This window comes from Rissa tridactyla, chromosome W (assembly GCF_028500815.1).
Source record: "Rissa tridactyla isolate bRisTri1 chromosome W, bRisTri1.patW.cur.20221130, whole genome shotgun sequence".
Lineage (NCBI taxonomy): Eukaryota > Metazoa > Chordata > Aves > Charadriiformes > Laridae > Rissa > Rissa tridactyla.
Window position 1 is genome coordinate 29,928,964 of NC_071496.1, and position 14,829 is coordinate 29,943,792.

The 14,829-nt window shown below is 52.0% G+C and overlaps 2 pseudogenes; both read left to right on the forward strand.

The window, feature by feature from the left end:
- Positions 1-1,226: 1,226 nt before the first annotated feature.
- Positions 1,227-1,638, forward strand: LOC128902138 (39S ribosomal protein L17, mitochondrial-like; annotated as a pseudogene).
- Positions 1,639-11,924: 10,286 nt separating this feature from the next.
- Positions 11,925-14,595, forward strand: LOC128901919 (carbonic anhydrase 9-like; annotated as a pseudogene).
- Positions 14,596-14,829: the final 234 nt, after the last annotated feature.

A 14,829-nucleotide genomic window follows, 5' to 3' on the forward strand; every position in this document is an offset into this window, starting at 1 on the left:
CTTGAAAAACTGTCTGAGAAGGGGAAAGAATCCCACTCTTCCCCTGAACAGACCCAGGTTGCAGTCACTAAGAAAAAACGCCCTCCTACAAAACCAACTCAAGGGAAACAGGACCCGCTCCAAGATTTCCTGTGGCTTTGCCTCTGCAACTACGGCGAAGACATGAGTAATTGGGATAAAAAACCTACTCTGGCCCTGCAGGAACGGGTGCTTGAGTTGCAAGGTAAAGCAGATGGAAGAAAGAATTTCTGCAGGAGGATGGCTGCTCCAGTCCATGGTAAGCGATGCTCTAGTCCTTGCAGGAACTCATCTTCTAATTGTTGATGTTGTTCTCAACATTGGGGGGCCCTGCCTCCAGCCAGGAGGAGCAGAGGGATAACCGAGTTTATTGGACTGTGGATCAAAAGGTAGATGAGCTGTGTCGTGGTTTTGGCCAAATTGGCCAATGGCGGATGACAGATGCTCTCCCCCAGCCTCTCGCACACAGAGAGGAGGAGGAGAGATAGAGAGATTTACGAGTTTAGAAGGAACTAAACTACTTTAATGAAGTATTAATAATAAAATAAAAAAAATATAATAGATACAGTATATACAAAACCGTATTAAGCTCCCAGGATGATGTCACCGGCAGGCACTGGGGAAGTCCCAGGCTGGACTCAGCGACGGGTGGGAACTGGATTCCACAGATGGAGTCAGGAAGTCATGGATCAGGATCAAAGGCAGATGAACAGACAAGGTCCTCCTCGGACGTCAGCCACTGAAGAAAGAGGGCTGACCCTTTGATCTCTCAGCTTTTATACTGAGCATGGGGCAGATGGGATGGAATACCCCTGTTGGTCAGTTTTGGGCCACCTGTCCTGTCCGCTCCTCCCCACAGGTGGGACCCCTCTACGATTTTCAGTTTCCAATGGGGCAAATAACGAAATCAGCTGACCTTGGTTGTTACAGCAATAAGTATAAGCAAGAGCCTCTCTGCGTACCATTCCCCGGCACTAATTGTAAACATTGGTCTTCTCACTCTGAGAACGAATGGTTCTCAGCACAACATGCTGTTAATTTCAGAGAGTTAGAAGAGGCCTAGCTAAGAAGTAAAATTACTGAACAGAAAGTTGGTTCTGTTCTACTTCAAACCAGGACAGCGGAGCAGGTGAGAGGTCCAGCCGGGTGGGAGGGGATTTCCGGCAGAGAGACCCTAACATCTCTGCCCTCCTTCCTCCTCACAACTCATTGACTATGCCAAGCTGGGGGACACCAACAAGCACACCCTGCACGTGGTGGTTTTTTGGCTGACAGTAAATATCCTTCTGGCTCCCTTGTCGCTCCCCCATGGCCCCAGTGCTGGAGCTGAGAGTGCTGTCCCACAGAAGAAGGACCTCATCCACAAGCTGTTCAAGGTGCTGGCATCCCAGTTCCAGCCCCACTCTGGCAGCTACACCCGCCTGCTGCAGATCCCCAACTGGGATGGCCTTGACCACGCCAAGATGTCTGTCATTGAGCTCAAGGGGAAGCCCTTCCTGCCGCTCATCTGCCCGTGCCACGACACCGAGAAGATGCTGTTCAACCAGCTCCTGATGGGCTACTGTGGAGGACATGCAGCAGGCTGCAGCCCCGCAGGCCCCTTAGGGTACCCCTGTCTAGGCATCCCCCTCTGCCTTGAGGGAGGCCCCATGCATGCACAGGGACAGGGCTTGGTGTGAGCTGCCCATGCACCAGTCAGTGAGTTTGCTTTCCCCAAGCATAGGACTGGAAGATGTCCCATGAGGTCTGAAGGTTGATTCCCAGCCTTGTGTCATGATGGGGGCACAAGCTCAAGGTTTATTTGCTTCTTCCTGTGGTTTAAATAGACACTCAGCAAGAGAAGGAAATCAAGCTGGGAGCCCCAGTGGTTGATATTCTCTGTGTAAATAAACTCTATTCAGAAAGTGAGTTTGCTTCTGTTTGAATTATATTCCTGTACACATGAATTAATAATTTACTCTAGCAAAGACTGGGTTTGTTACAGCTTCTGGTCCAACAGCCCTACTCTCTGGGGCAGCACCTCCACTACACTGTGACAGAGCTAAAGTGTGTTCTAGAAGCCAGTGTGCTGCCTCTCAGTGCTGGAAATTCAGTGAAAAAACCAGGTTATTTTTGCTGTTTCAAAAGTGCTGAATGCAAATTTGGATGGAAGCACTGAGATAAGTTTTAAAAGAGGCAGTACCAAAGGGACTTATGTTATAATAAGGAGGCAATGTGGACAGGAATAATAGTAGTCTCTACCAAGAGCTTGGTAGACATCTCAGCCTCAGATGTAGGGTTGCAAGAAATCTCTGTATTACCCTCTTAGAACAAAAAGGGATAGTAGCAGAACTTTTCAGAGAGGGATATAACTACTGTGAGATAATAAACTTAAATTGCTAGTGTAGTCTTTGATTTGTACTTGAAAGTCCTAGCTGTAGCTTCTCAGTGAAAAAAAATAGACATGTTGGGTTCCTTCCTCCCTCCCAAGGTTCACAAATTAAGACTATGGAGTAATCTTAAGTAGTGAGGTGTTAGCTGTATTGAAAGAAAAAAATTGAATGATGTTAAAGAACTTTAAATTTGGTAATTCTCTCTTTAGGACACTTATCTCGCACAGTACTACTTCTGTTTAATGAATTACGGTGAGAAATTAAAGATGTGTGATACTGACCACCAAATCCAGCTGCTCAAGGTATTTGTGTTCGGTTTCCAGCAGTTCCTTTGCTGTCCAGCTGCGGTTTCTCTCCCAGCGAGCCCTCTGCTCTTCATGGTGTTTGCTCCGGACATAAAAAGCAGGGACAAGTCACTCATGGCAGTCTCAGGGCTGATATACGGAAAGGTAACCAATCCTGAAGAGCCCCGATCCATGCATTCCTGACTCCAGATCTGGAATCCAGTTCCCATCTGTCACCGAGTCCAGTCTGGGACTTTCCCAGTGCCTGTCGGTGACTTCATCCTGGGAGCTTGATACGGTTTTCTATATACTGTACCTATTTCATTATTTTCTTTTTATTTTATTATTAATATTTCACACAGAATTCATGCTGATCCCTTGCTGAGCCAGGCCATCACCCCAGTGAGCGGCCAGCAGAGATAGCTTTTGTTATCTGCTTTCCTTTATTTGCTGCACCTCTCAGCTCAGAAAAGGAGGGTGGTGAGATTGTATCTCTTTCCTGCCCAGGTGCTGCTGGCCTCCTGCCCTCCCCCTGGCCCAGCACCTCTGGTTTGTGGCTCCAAGACCTTCTCCTACAGGGAAAAGGGTTCCCCTCACACAGGGTATTCATTTTCTGGTTGTCCTCCTGGGGTGCAGGACTTGCTGTGAGCTGCAGCCTCCCTCCCTGGGACGTGCTGGAGGGGAAGGCTGGTGCACGGTTGTCCTGGCCATCACAGAATCACAGAATGGTAGGGGTTGGAAGGGACCTCTGGAGATCATCTAGACCAACCCCCCTGCCAGAGCAGGGTCACCTAGAGCAGGTTGCACAGGAACGCGTCCAGGCGGGTTTTGAATGTCTCCAGAGACGGAGACTCCACCGCCTCCCTGGGCAGCCTGTGCCAGGGCTCTGCCACCCTCAAAGTAAAGAAGTGCCTCCTCATGTTTTTTCTCCTTCCTTGTTTTTCCCAGTTCCCCTTCCCGGGTGGGGAGGAGTCATCACGTGATAGAATGATTGTCTGAACGACAATAAATTGTTGTGGGTTCCTCAAACCCGTGGGTAGACTAGAAAATACTTCATCTACAGATGACAGCAGCATACCAGCTTGCTTCTTTCTTCTCAGACTCAGAATAGAAACTACTGAATACGTTCTGTACGGTTAACTACTTTATGATGCCCTGTTAGCAATATTCCCTGTGACATTTCTAGATTTTCTATTTTTAATATCCTCCAAAAATTTCCCTTCATTATCATAGCATAGCCACTCTTGATATGTCTCTGAAGTCTTAACCGCCTCGTGGTTCAGATCCAAGGGCCACACAGCTCCACATCCCACCTCCAAGGACAGTGACTGCTGTGGATGAGGCTGCAGCAAGGCTCAGCCTTGGAGGCCTCAAGGCCTCCATGCAACCTCAGAGTAGCTCTTATCTGCTCTCCCCTTCTGCTGACTGCTTTAAACTGGCTTACCACCACAGCAGTTCAACCCTTCTGCCGAGAGGTGGCTCGGTGCTGACCCAAGGCAGGACCTCCAGGAGGACAGTGCCCCACCCCTCCCCTTAGCAGGCAGTCCCGGGTCTGAGTGGGGCTGGGTCGGGAAGGGAAGGGTGAGCAGCCAGCGGTGCTGGGAGCGGTCCGGCATGTTGTCGCTGGGGGAGCATTGCCTGCAGTCTGGGGCTGCTGGGCGACTGGTGGAGCTGGACGAGGCAGAGCTACTGAGCGGCTTGTGGGAGCAGTTCCTGCGGAAGCAGGTCTACATGAGTGCAGCGGAGCCAGGGGCTGGGGTGGAGAGCAGTGGGGGTGCGCTTGGCTGACGGGCTCTCTCCTCACTGCCAGACTGACATTGGAGACATCCTCATCACCATGAACCCCCTTCCAGCCCCTGCTACTGTACAGGAGAGAGGTGAGTTCTAGCGGGCCCCTGTCAGCTGGGCTCCACTGCCCCCCAGCCCCTTCACCATCTGCCACCAGTTCCCCCCAGGTCTCTGAGCGGTACCAGCGCCACAAAATGGGCACACTGCCGCCCCGTATCTTTGCCATAGCTGACTGGGCCTACCATGCCATGCTGAGCTCCCGGGCCAGCGGGTCATCAGGTGAGGTCTGGGTAGGCAACCGGACTGGGCTGGGGCATGCCGGAGCCAGGAAGAGGTGGGGACAGCCCTTACGGGGATCTGGGTTGCTGCCAGCGAGCTCTCACTGGGCTCTCCCCTCCAAAGTTTCAGGGAAAGGTCATCTCCAGTACTGTTGGTAATTCAAACTAAGCCTCTTCTAACTGAACTCTCTGAAATTAACAGCATATTGCGAGACACTGTTTGCTCCCAGAGACATAAGACCTGATTATTTATATTTTATGCCAAGGAATGGTATGCAGAGAGGCTCTTATCTGTTCAGTAATTTTACTTTGCAGCTAAGCCTCTCCTAACTCTCTGAAATTAATAGCATATTGCGAGACACTGTTTGCTCCCAGAGACATAAGACCTGATTATTTATATTTTATGCCAAGGAATGGTATGCAGAGAGGCTCTTATCTGTTCAGTAATTTTACTTTGCAGCTAAGCCTCTCCTAACTCTCTGAAATTAATAGCATATTGTTCAGACACTGTTCGCTCTCAGAGTGATAAGACCTATGGTGATGTGATTGTCATCCTGGGAGCTTGATGTGGTTTTGTATATATTGTATCTATTTCATTATTTTCTTTTTATTATTTTACTAATATTTTCATTAAAGTAGTTTAGTTCCTTCTAAACTCATAAGTCTCTCTCTCTCTCCCTCCTCTCCTTGGAGAGAGAGGTGGGGGAGAGCATCTGTCGTTCATTTCAGTGGCCAGTCTGGTCCAAACCACAACAATTGGATCACTTAATTTGAAGAGTGCTTGTCCTACTTGTTTACTTGTTTTAGGGAAATCTATTGCTTGAAGCTTTTGGCAATGTCCATACTGTGATGAATGACAACAGCAGCCGCTTTGGAAAATACATATTTGAAATTACTAGTTTGAGGGATGGTTAGACACTGGAAGGAGTGGACTGAGTAGCCAGAACTTGTGAAGGTGAAATTTTGACACTTGATTCCCTGTGGGAAGCAACCACAGCTGTAGGATAAGGCCTGAGTTTGGACAGTGTGGGAGTATGAGAAGGATATGGTGGTGATGGCTCAGGGGAGGTATCAGTAATACTCTATGGTGCCAGAAGCCTTGGTTGTTGCTAAAGGAGGTGAGCAGACATCTCCAAGATGATGGGAAGCATGGAGAAGCCCACTTCCAGGGTGCTGGGCAGCCTGGAGGATGTAGTACACAAGAAAGACGCCAAGGAGAGCTGCTCCACAGCCGGCTTGATCCGCAGCGGAGAGGCAGATCTCGGCACACAGGGGGTTTCCTGAGGCAGCGAAAGGCCAGGACAGCGGAAAGACGCGCCAGTAGCCAGCAGCTCTCGCGGGAGATGCTGAGGAGGCCTGGGCGTTGCCAGAGCAACCGCGACCACCCCCACGCCTATAAAAAAAAGCAGCCTAGGGAGTGCTAGCACCCAGGAGCGATGTGAATAGTGGCGTGGTGTGGCAGTTTGCATGGAAGGGCATGCAGAAAGGGTGTTGTCACTCTACCAGCTCAAGAGGTGAGTTCAGTTGGTGGTCATCACCCTCTCAGAAGGAGAACAGCTATGGTATCCACCCGTCAGAAAGCTATGTCCTTGCCAGAATGAATGTGGCAACACAGACAGAGCTCCCACAAAAACATGCAGCCATCCAGGTCTTGGGCTGCAAGGAGTGCCAGAGCCTTTTGCTGGTAACGGATGGCAGTAGTGAGAACAGCTGTGTGAGGTGTGACCAGGTGGATGATCTGCTCAGCCTGGTGGCACAGCTATGAGAAGAAGTAGTAAGGTTAAGGAGCATCAGGGAGTCTGAGAAGGAGATAAACTAGTGGAACCATGCTCTGCCCTCCCTGAGACAGAAACAGGAACAGCCACCAGAAAAAAAAAGCCTAGATCAAGGGGATCTTGTACCCTCCCCCCGACAGGCTGAAGGCAGTAGCTTAAAGGAGAGGAGTGAATGGAGGCAAGTCCACGCTGGGGATGACAGGCAAACCCCCTCCTTGCCCACCTCCCCTTCCCAGGTGCCTCTGTACAACAGGTACGAGGCTCTGGATGTAGAAGGCCAGTCAATGGATAACGATGCAGATGGCAGTCCATCCTCACCAGAGGTGCTGCCAAGGTCAGAAAGGCCAACCCCTTGCATCACAACTACCTCCACGAGGAAGACAAGATGGGTAATAGTTGTAGGTGACTCCCTTCTCAGGGGAACAGAGGGTCCAATATGCTGGTCAGACCCTTCTCTTAGGGAAGTCTGCTGCCTCCCTGGAGCCCGGGTTAAGGACATCACTAAGGAACTTCCTAGCCTGGTATGGCCCTCGGACCATTACCCATTATTGGATAAGGAACTGGCTGGATGGTCGCATCCAGAGGGTAGCGGTCAATGGCTCTGTGTCCAGATGGAGAGGGGTGACAAGTGGTGTCCCTCAGGGATCTGTACTGGGACCGGTGCTGTTCAACATCTTCATCAATGATACAGACAGTGGCATCAAGTGCACCCTCAGCAAGTTTGCTGATTACACCAAGCTGAGTGGCGCAGTCGACGTGCCGGAGGGGCGGGATGTCATTCAGAGGGACCTGGACAAGCTAGAGAGGTGGGCCTGTGCAAACCTTGTGAAGTTCAACAAGGCCAAGTGCAAGGTCCTACACTTGGGTCAGGACAATCCTCATTATCAATACAGGCCGGGGGATGATGCGATAGAGATTAGCCTTGCGGAAAAGGACTTGGGGGTACTGGTGGATGAAAAGCTGGACATGAGCCAACAGTGTGCACTCGCAGCCCAGAAGGCCAATTGCATCCTGGGCTGCATCAGAAGCAGCGTGGCCAGCAGATCGAGGGAGGTGATTCTGCCCCTCTACTCTGCTCTGGTGAGACCCCACCTGGAGTACTGTATCCAGCTCTGGAGCCCTCAGCACAAGAAGGACATGGACCTGTTGGAGCGGGTCCAGAGGAGGGCCATGAGGATGATCAGAGGGCTGGAGCCCCTCTCCTATGAGGACAGGCTGAGAGAGTTGGGGTTGTTCAGCCTGGGGAAGAGAAGGCTCCGGGGAGACCTTATAGCGGCCTTCCAGTCCCTGAAGGGGGCCTACAGGAGAGATGGGGAGGGGCTGTTTGCAAGGGCATGTCGGGATAGGCCGAGGGGCAATGGGTTTAAACTAGAGCAGGGCAGGTTTAGATCAGACATTAGGAAGAAGTTCTTTACACTGAGGGTGGTGAGACACTGGAACAGGTTGCCCAGAGAGGTGGTGGAGGCCCCATCCCTGGAGACATTCAAGGCCAGGCTGGATGAGGCTCTGAGCAACCTGCTCTAGTTGAAGATGTCCCTGCTGACTGCAGGGGGGTTGGACTAGATGACCTTTAAAGGTCCCTTCCAACCCAACACATTCTATGATTCTATGATTTCCAGACACAGCAAACTCATCACAATCTCCCTCTTCCCAGCTCCCACTGAGCTGCCCTCCCAGTGTGCCGGTCACCGTACCCAAGGCACACCACTGGCAAGTGACTAACACTAGTATCTGAGGTCTCTGGTCCCACATGGGTTGGAAGGGGTGGGTAGAACAAAGCTTTTCTTCTGCCCTTAGAGATAGCAGGACGGCTTGAACAGACCTGTTTTTTCCAGACATGCACAAGGTTACTTCCCAAAACCCCTGTTTCTCTTATGCCTCTCCCTCTCAGCCAAGCTATCAAAACCACCACTGTGCCAATGGAGCTGAAGGTGCCTCAGCATCACTTCTGAATTTCCAGGGAACTCAGCTCCAGTGTGACCCTTTCAGCTGCTGCTTTCTCCAAAATCTTGTCTTTTTGTGCCGTCATTCCTCTTGCTAAAGCATCCCAGACAAAGCCAATGCCTCTCTTGTGTGCTGATGAAAAGCCTCTTTTGAAAAGTCTCTTGGGAAATACTTCCCACTATAGTTAATTCTGCTGTTCTTTAATACTAGCTGCCCCTCTCCCCTGCTTTGTCTTGGTTAGCCTCTATTTGTGGGAAAACAAGATCTCAGAACAGGATTTATTCCATTGTTGTTTTCTTTATCTGAGCAAGTCACCCGGGGGTCTCTGCTTAGTCAGTGAAGAAAACAGACTCTTCCATGACGTAATTTGTCTCATGCTAATGTCTAAAATAAGTCAGATGAATCGGGTCCTAAAAGCACCTTGTCCCCTTCCCTAGGGAGAAGGGGAAAAAGTGGCTCATTCAGGCAGAGACGGGTAGACTGGAGTTGTCTGAGGCAGGCAGTGAGTCCCTGCTAGGTCTTCTGAGGACCTGCCCCAGGGACTGTCCTCCACACGTCCTGTCCCTGGGAACCTGTGGATGCTTCCTGGGGGGGATGGATCTGTAAGGGAGGGGCCAGGGTGAGACAGGGCTGCACATGAGCATGACCAGCAGGGATCATCCCTGGAGGTATTTAAAAGACAGGTAGATGTGATGCTGAGGGACATGGTTTAGTGGTGGGTTTGTCAGTGTTAGGTTAATGGTTGGACTCGATGATCTTAAAGGTCCCTTCCAACCTAGACGATTCTATGAGTCTATTGCTCTTCTATGTGGGTGGTGATGAAGTCGCAACATGTAGTCCAAGGGTAATCAAAAGAGACTTCAGGTCCCTGAGATGGTTGGTAAGGGAATCTGGAGCACAGGTGTCGCGGGCGGAGTGATTAACTTCACTTGTAATAGAGCAGCAGTGGAATATTTATTAATATAAAACAGCGATTTAACAAAGTCAGTAGTGAATGCGACAGTGTTTTACGAGATTCGATGCCAGGGCACACTTGGTTATTTACTGCACAGAGGCCAGGGTCAGACAAGCTCTCAGGGAGACCCTCCCGTTGAGTCACGAGGTTCAGAAAGGACCCCCTGGCTTTCTAAACTCCTTCTCAGAGAGGAGCCTAGGTGCGGCTGGATCCACTCCTAGTCCCAGACTTGGTCAACGGTTTGTGTCTAAAGGATTCTATATGCGCAATCAATCCTTATCTCACTCAGCTAAGATTTCAAAGTTTAGCATGCTATCAGTCACTTACCGAGAATCTGCTGCGGCAAGGAATCTCTCAGCCTCGAGGAGCAGAACCTTAAGCGAGCGTCCCCACTCAAGGGGAGATCCTGGCGTGCAGCCCGCTGCCGTGCAGGAGAGCTCAAAGGGCTCTTGGGCTGTCCGCTATTTATGGAGTAAGATAATTGACCTATAGTCATATTCCCATGGGAACAAGATGTCTAGGCCCCCACTCCAGACAGTGTTTTGACTGTGTTGCCAGGCATCTCCCACAGTTCAAGTGCAACTCATCACGACTCCCACTGGTGGCCATGGCTTGAGCAGGAGCCGGGAGGGGAAAGGGGGAGAGCACACCGCCACAACAGGTTACTTTTTCATCTCTCCTCCCAGTTGCGGGCAGCGACATTGGAAGAAACAGATGAGCCCAGTCTATTAATACATGACTCCATGGCTGGTGTCACACACAATTTTGGGTTTTTTGATAATGGGATGGCCTACACAGCACCAGGCCTGCTGGCGTCAGATGGGTTTCACCTTTCTCAAAGGGGGAAGAGGGTCTTTGCTCATGAGCTAGCAGGGCTCATTGACAGAGCTTTAAACTAGGCTTGAGGGGCAAGGGGGGCAATATCAGGCTTGCCCATGACAAGCTGTGGGATGACAAGAAATGGTTAGAGGGTGTGGGAAAGCAATGGAAGATTGCGAGGAGGACTGTAAATACGCTCAAGTGACTCTCACCTGGGGTGCTGGGAAACACATATATCACACTAATTGTTATTCAGTCTCGGGTGCTTGCAAGGAAAACACTTGCACTTAGATACTGTAAGTCTGTGATGGACTCAGGGACACCTTATCTAGCCGCTTGAGAATCCTGGCCCGTTGTGGAAGAAGATCAAAGCACAGTGGGAAAACTAGGCCTGCTTGAACCCTTGAAATACCAGAGAGAACAGGGAGTCTGCACGCGCTCTTGCTCACGAGGACTCTCTCGCTGCCAAGGACTCTTGCTAACAAGAACTCTCTCTCGCGCCGTGGTGCCCGCGGTCCCTGCTTGTGTGCCTCTGCCCGGGTGTTGCTTCAGAGATTCCCTGGTCTGTGAGGTATCGAGATTAAACTTGTTCTTTGCCTTTCATCCGTGGTGTGTGGTTGTTCCTGCGTCCTGCCTGCATCAGCTCACACAGAGGGACAGAGTGCAAGCGAGGGCCTGCAGCCTGTTGCTCTGAGACGTGCAGCACACCTGAAGTCTTACAGAGAAGAACCAGGGGCTCCTGAGGTAATAGGAGCTAAGAGGGATACACCAGTGAAATACCCCAAAGGAATTAAGGGATATTCCTCTAAGAAGGTGGCATGGCTGACAGCCTAGCATGCAGCACGGGCGACAAACAGGAGGAGCTTGAAGCCACCATTGCCCAGAGAGGTGGTAGATGCCCCATCCCTGCAAACATTCAAGGTCAGGTTGGATAGAGCTCTGAGCAGCCTGATCTAGTTGAAGATGTCCCTGCACGGGACACCTACACGGTGTATCTCTTCTGTATCATGATGAACAGTGATTAAAGACTAGCCCATGGTCCTGGTTGTCACTAGATGAATGCTGTAACTACTTGGCCAGGATCCCTGCTCCCTGGGCAGCTCTGTAGCAGCAGAGTTCAGTGTAGGAGCCCACACTCTGGTGCCAAGTGCACAAAACAAGAGCCAAATTCATGCTGCAGCCTGCAGTGCAGAGGTGAGGAAACAGGATGCTCTGCCTGCAGGTGGGCTGGGGCTGGCCATGTGTGAGCAGTGCAACCTGTCTCTGTGCTGCAGCCCAGTCTTGGGCTGATGGAGCAGGAGCCACAGCAGTCCCCAGGCTGGGGGAGTCAGCTTCCCAGGCAGCTGCAGGGACTGTTTACTCTGTACATGGTCTTCCTGCTCTACAGATCCCATCTGGTTTTATTCCTTCTTCACTAGTGCTGTCCTCAAACTGAGTCCAGCTCTGTGGTACAACCCCCTGGTATCTAGGGCAGAGTACTGGTTTACTTTCTGTGACCAGGGAAGTTCCTGTGGGCAGCCCTTCATACTTGCTGCTTTGCAGTGGCATGCTTTCTTGGTCCCACTAGCATATTCCCTTCCTAGGAGGGGTGCTCAGCATGGGTGCATGTCTCTCCCAGACCTTGCTCTGGCAGGCTAGAGCCCCATGGGGGTTAGCACCTCCTGGAGGTGTCCATCCTGCATCAGGGTTGCATGTTTCTCTTCCAGATCCACATGGTCCATTACAACACCAATTATGACAGCTTTAAGGAGGCAATGGTCCACCTGGATGGTCTGGCTGTACTGGGAGCTTTCTTGGAGGTGAGTCTCATAGCTCAGCCCTGGGCAAGAAGGGGTAGGAGCAGTGCTGGGGGGAGTGCGACTGGGGGATACAGTGTCAGGCACAGTTTTGGGGACAGGCAAGGGTGCAAATGTACCTGCGGAGGGAGAGAGGGCAGTACCAGAGGGCAGGGCAGCCCTGATGGATGGAAGGAAGGGGTCACTGGGACAGGGTGCACCTTGCAGGGAGCGATTCCTCCCTGCTGCTACTGCCATCACCACCTGGTCTCCATTCAGCCCCTGTGCTTGTCATTTCTGTGGGGTCTCCGTGTTGCAGGTTGGGACAAGGGAGAACCCATACTATCAGGAAATACTTGAGCATCTGTACAAAATCCAAAGAGAAGGTAAGGCCCTGTCCCACCTAGTATTTGTCTCAGGAGCTGCAGCCCAGCAAAGAAACCCACTGCATGGCAGAGAGGCTGCAGCAGGTGTTTGCTGTGCATATGTGAGAAGGGAAGCATTGCACAGCTTGCACAGAAACAACTTTCCAAGGTGCCCTCTGCACACGTGTGCTTTCCCCTGCCTCCAGGGCAAACCTACTGCCCTTTCTCCAGCACACTGGGTGCCAGGGTCCACCCTGCTGCACAAATGGTGCCAGGCTGGGCTGAGGGGATGCTCCAGGACAGGTCTGTTCCCATGATCTCCGTGCTGGTCCTCCAAGGGGTTGCCCAACTCTTGCTCCCATGGTGTTTCTTCTCTCAGGCAAGGAAATCTTGGTGCCTGGATTCAACATCACAGGCCTGCTGCCTGCCAATATGAAACTCTATTTCCACTACAGTGGCTCTCTGACCACCCCTTCCCACTACCAGATGGTGAAGCAGATGGTCTTCAACCAGAGCATGCTGCTCTCTCATGACCAGGTCCATCGGGGCAATGAGCTCCATACTCAGTCTTGCCCAGCCTCTCCCCGCAAGCATACACCATGCGCGTCAGTCCCCTAGCTCCCAAAGGCGGGATGCACCCTGCTTTGCTCATGTTGCTCTCCTTCCAGATGTCAGTGCTGGTGACAAACCTGAGGAATGATGACAGCAAACCTCTGCAGAACAATTTCCGGCTGGTGTGGGACCTGCACAGGTGATGGGTGCTGGCAAGTTTCCAGACCACCCTCCTTTTGGCGAAACAGCTGCCTTCTGGTAAGGAGCATATGAATGTGCTCAGGCTGTACCCAACCATGGGGATGCAGGGACAGGGCAAGGAGCAGGAGTTGAGGCTTTGCATCTCTTTAGGAAATGCAGCATTTGCATGGGTTAGCCCTGCCCAGCAGGTGACTTGTGGCAGCGCTGCTCTTGGGGTGCCTCTCTGCCCCATTTCTGCACTTGTCTTGCCATGCATGGGGAAGATTGGTTTCTAGGAACTATTTTGTCCTTGGTATTGCAGAAGCAATAAGGCTGGGGCAATGGGGGCTGGCAACAGCCAGCTGCCTCCTCCCAAGTAGTTGCTCACCATCTTGCCACAGGCAGCTGTCCCTGTGGTCACTGCCTGCCAGGCTCACCCCATGCCCCTCTCCAGGGTCTCCTGCAGGGCTTGGTGCAGTCACAGTGGTAGCTGTGGTAAGGGAGTTTCTGGCTGGACTCAGTGAGGCTTTCATTTAATGCTCTTGGTGGGGTGTTGGGGCCAGGCTTTCAAACTGCTGGGGATGCAGAGGGCAGCTCTCCCCTGTTCGCTCGCAGGTGATGGGGAATCTTGCAGGCAGCCCTGCTTTGGCAGCATGGCCTGAAACTCTGCAGGCTTGACATTTCCCTCCCCCAACCACCTCGGGCAACCTCTTGGTTGCGCTGTCTCTCTGACAGCTCAGCAGCAGCAAGTAGGTGAGGGGCTGGCCCGAAGGAGGGGAAGGCGGCCAGGGGGCGTACCTGCCTAGGAAGGGAAGGCCCTGGCAGCTGTGTGCTGAGCCAGGGGGTAGGCAGCCATGGTAGGGATGCGGGGCTGCCCTAGCATCTGCACAACTGGCTCTTATGGGCATACTCTTGTCTTTGTCTCTTGCAGGACACTCCAGCTCTTAATTTCAAGCAGGTAAGCGTGCTCAGCTGAGGCTGCTGCCTTCATGTCCCCTCTACCTTTAGACCACCAGCCTTTTCCAGCTTTGCCCCGTCTCCCTCGTCCAGTAGCTGCAGGGGACTGTCCCCAATGTAACATGCTTGTGCTCGGGTTGCTTGCAGGGAATGTGATGGCCATGCTCTTCAGGCTGCTCTTTGCCATCATGGCGCTGGCCTTCCTGCTGTACAGCTACAAGCACCAGAGTCAGAACACATGGTGAGCGACTATGGGGAGCTGCAGGAGGAGGGGCCCCAGGGGGTGGTAGGGGTCAGTCAGGGGCATGGGAAGGGGGTTTAAGGATGGTCTCTCAGGCAGCAACATGGGTTGGCAGGGACCCCCCTGCCTGCTCTAACAACACACACACCCCCCTTCCTCCCCCACCAGGCTCGACTCACTGACCAAATCCAAGGTCATCTACACGGCAGCCACCAACACCACCACCATGTGAGCCTCATGCCTCTGTGGGGGTCCTGGCCCTGCTGGTTCAGCCTGCCCCACCCCACCTCCCCTCACTCCTGACCCAGGCTGAGGGAGGGACAGTGCTCCAGCATCCCTTGGCCACAGAGGCTGCCCGTGTGGACTGTTTGCCTGGGGCAGCATCTGGCCTCACCAGATATTTTTATTAAAAAAAAAAGTTAAAATATATTTAAAAAAATATCTAAAAGCCTCCCATAGTGCTAGATGTCTCTGCAGTCCTAATCTGAAACTGAGGAACAGGAACAGGCATTGGTGGAGCTGGACC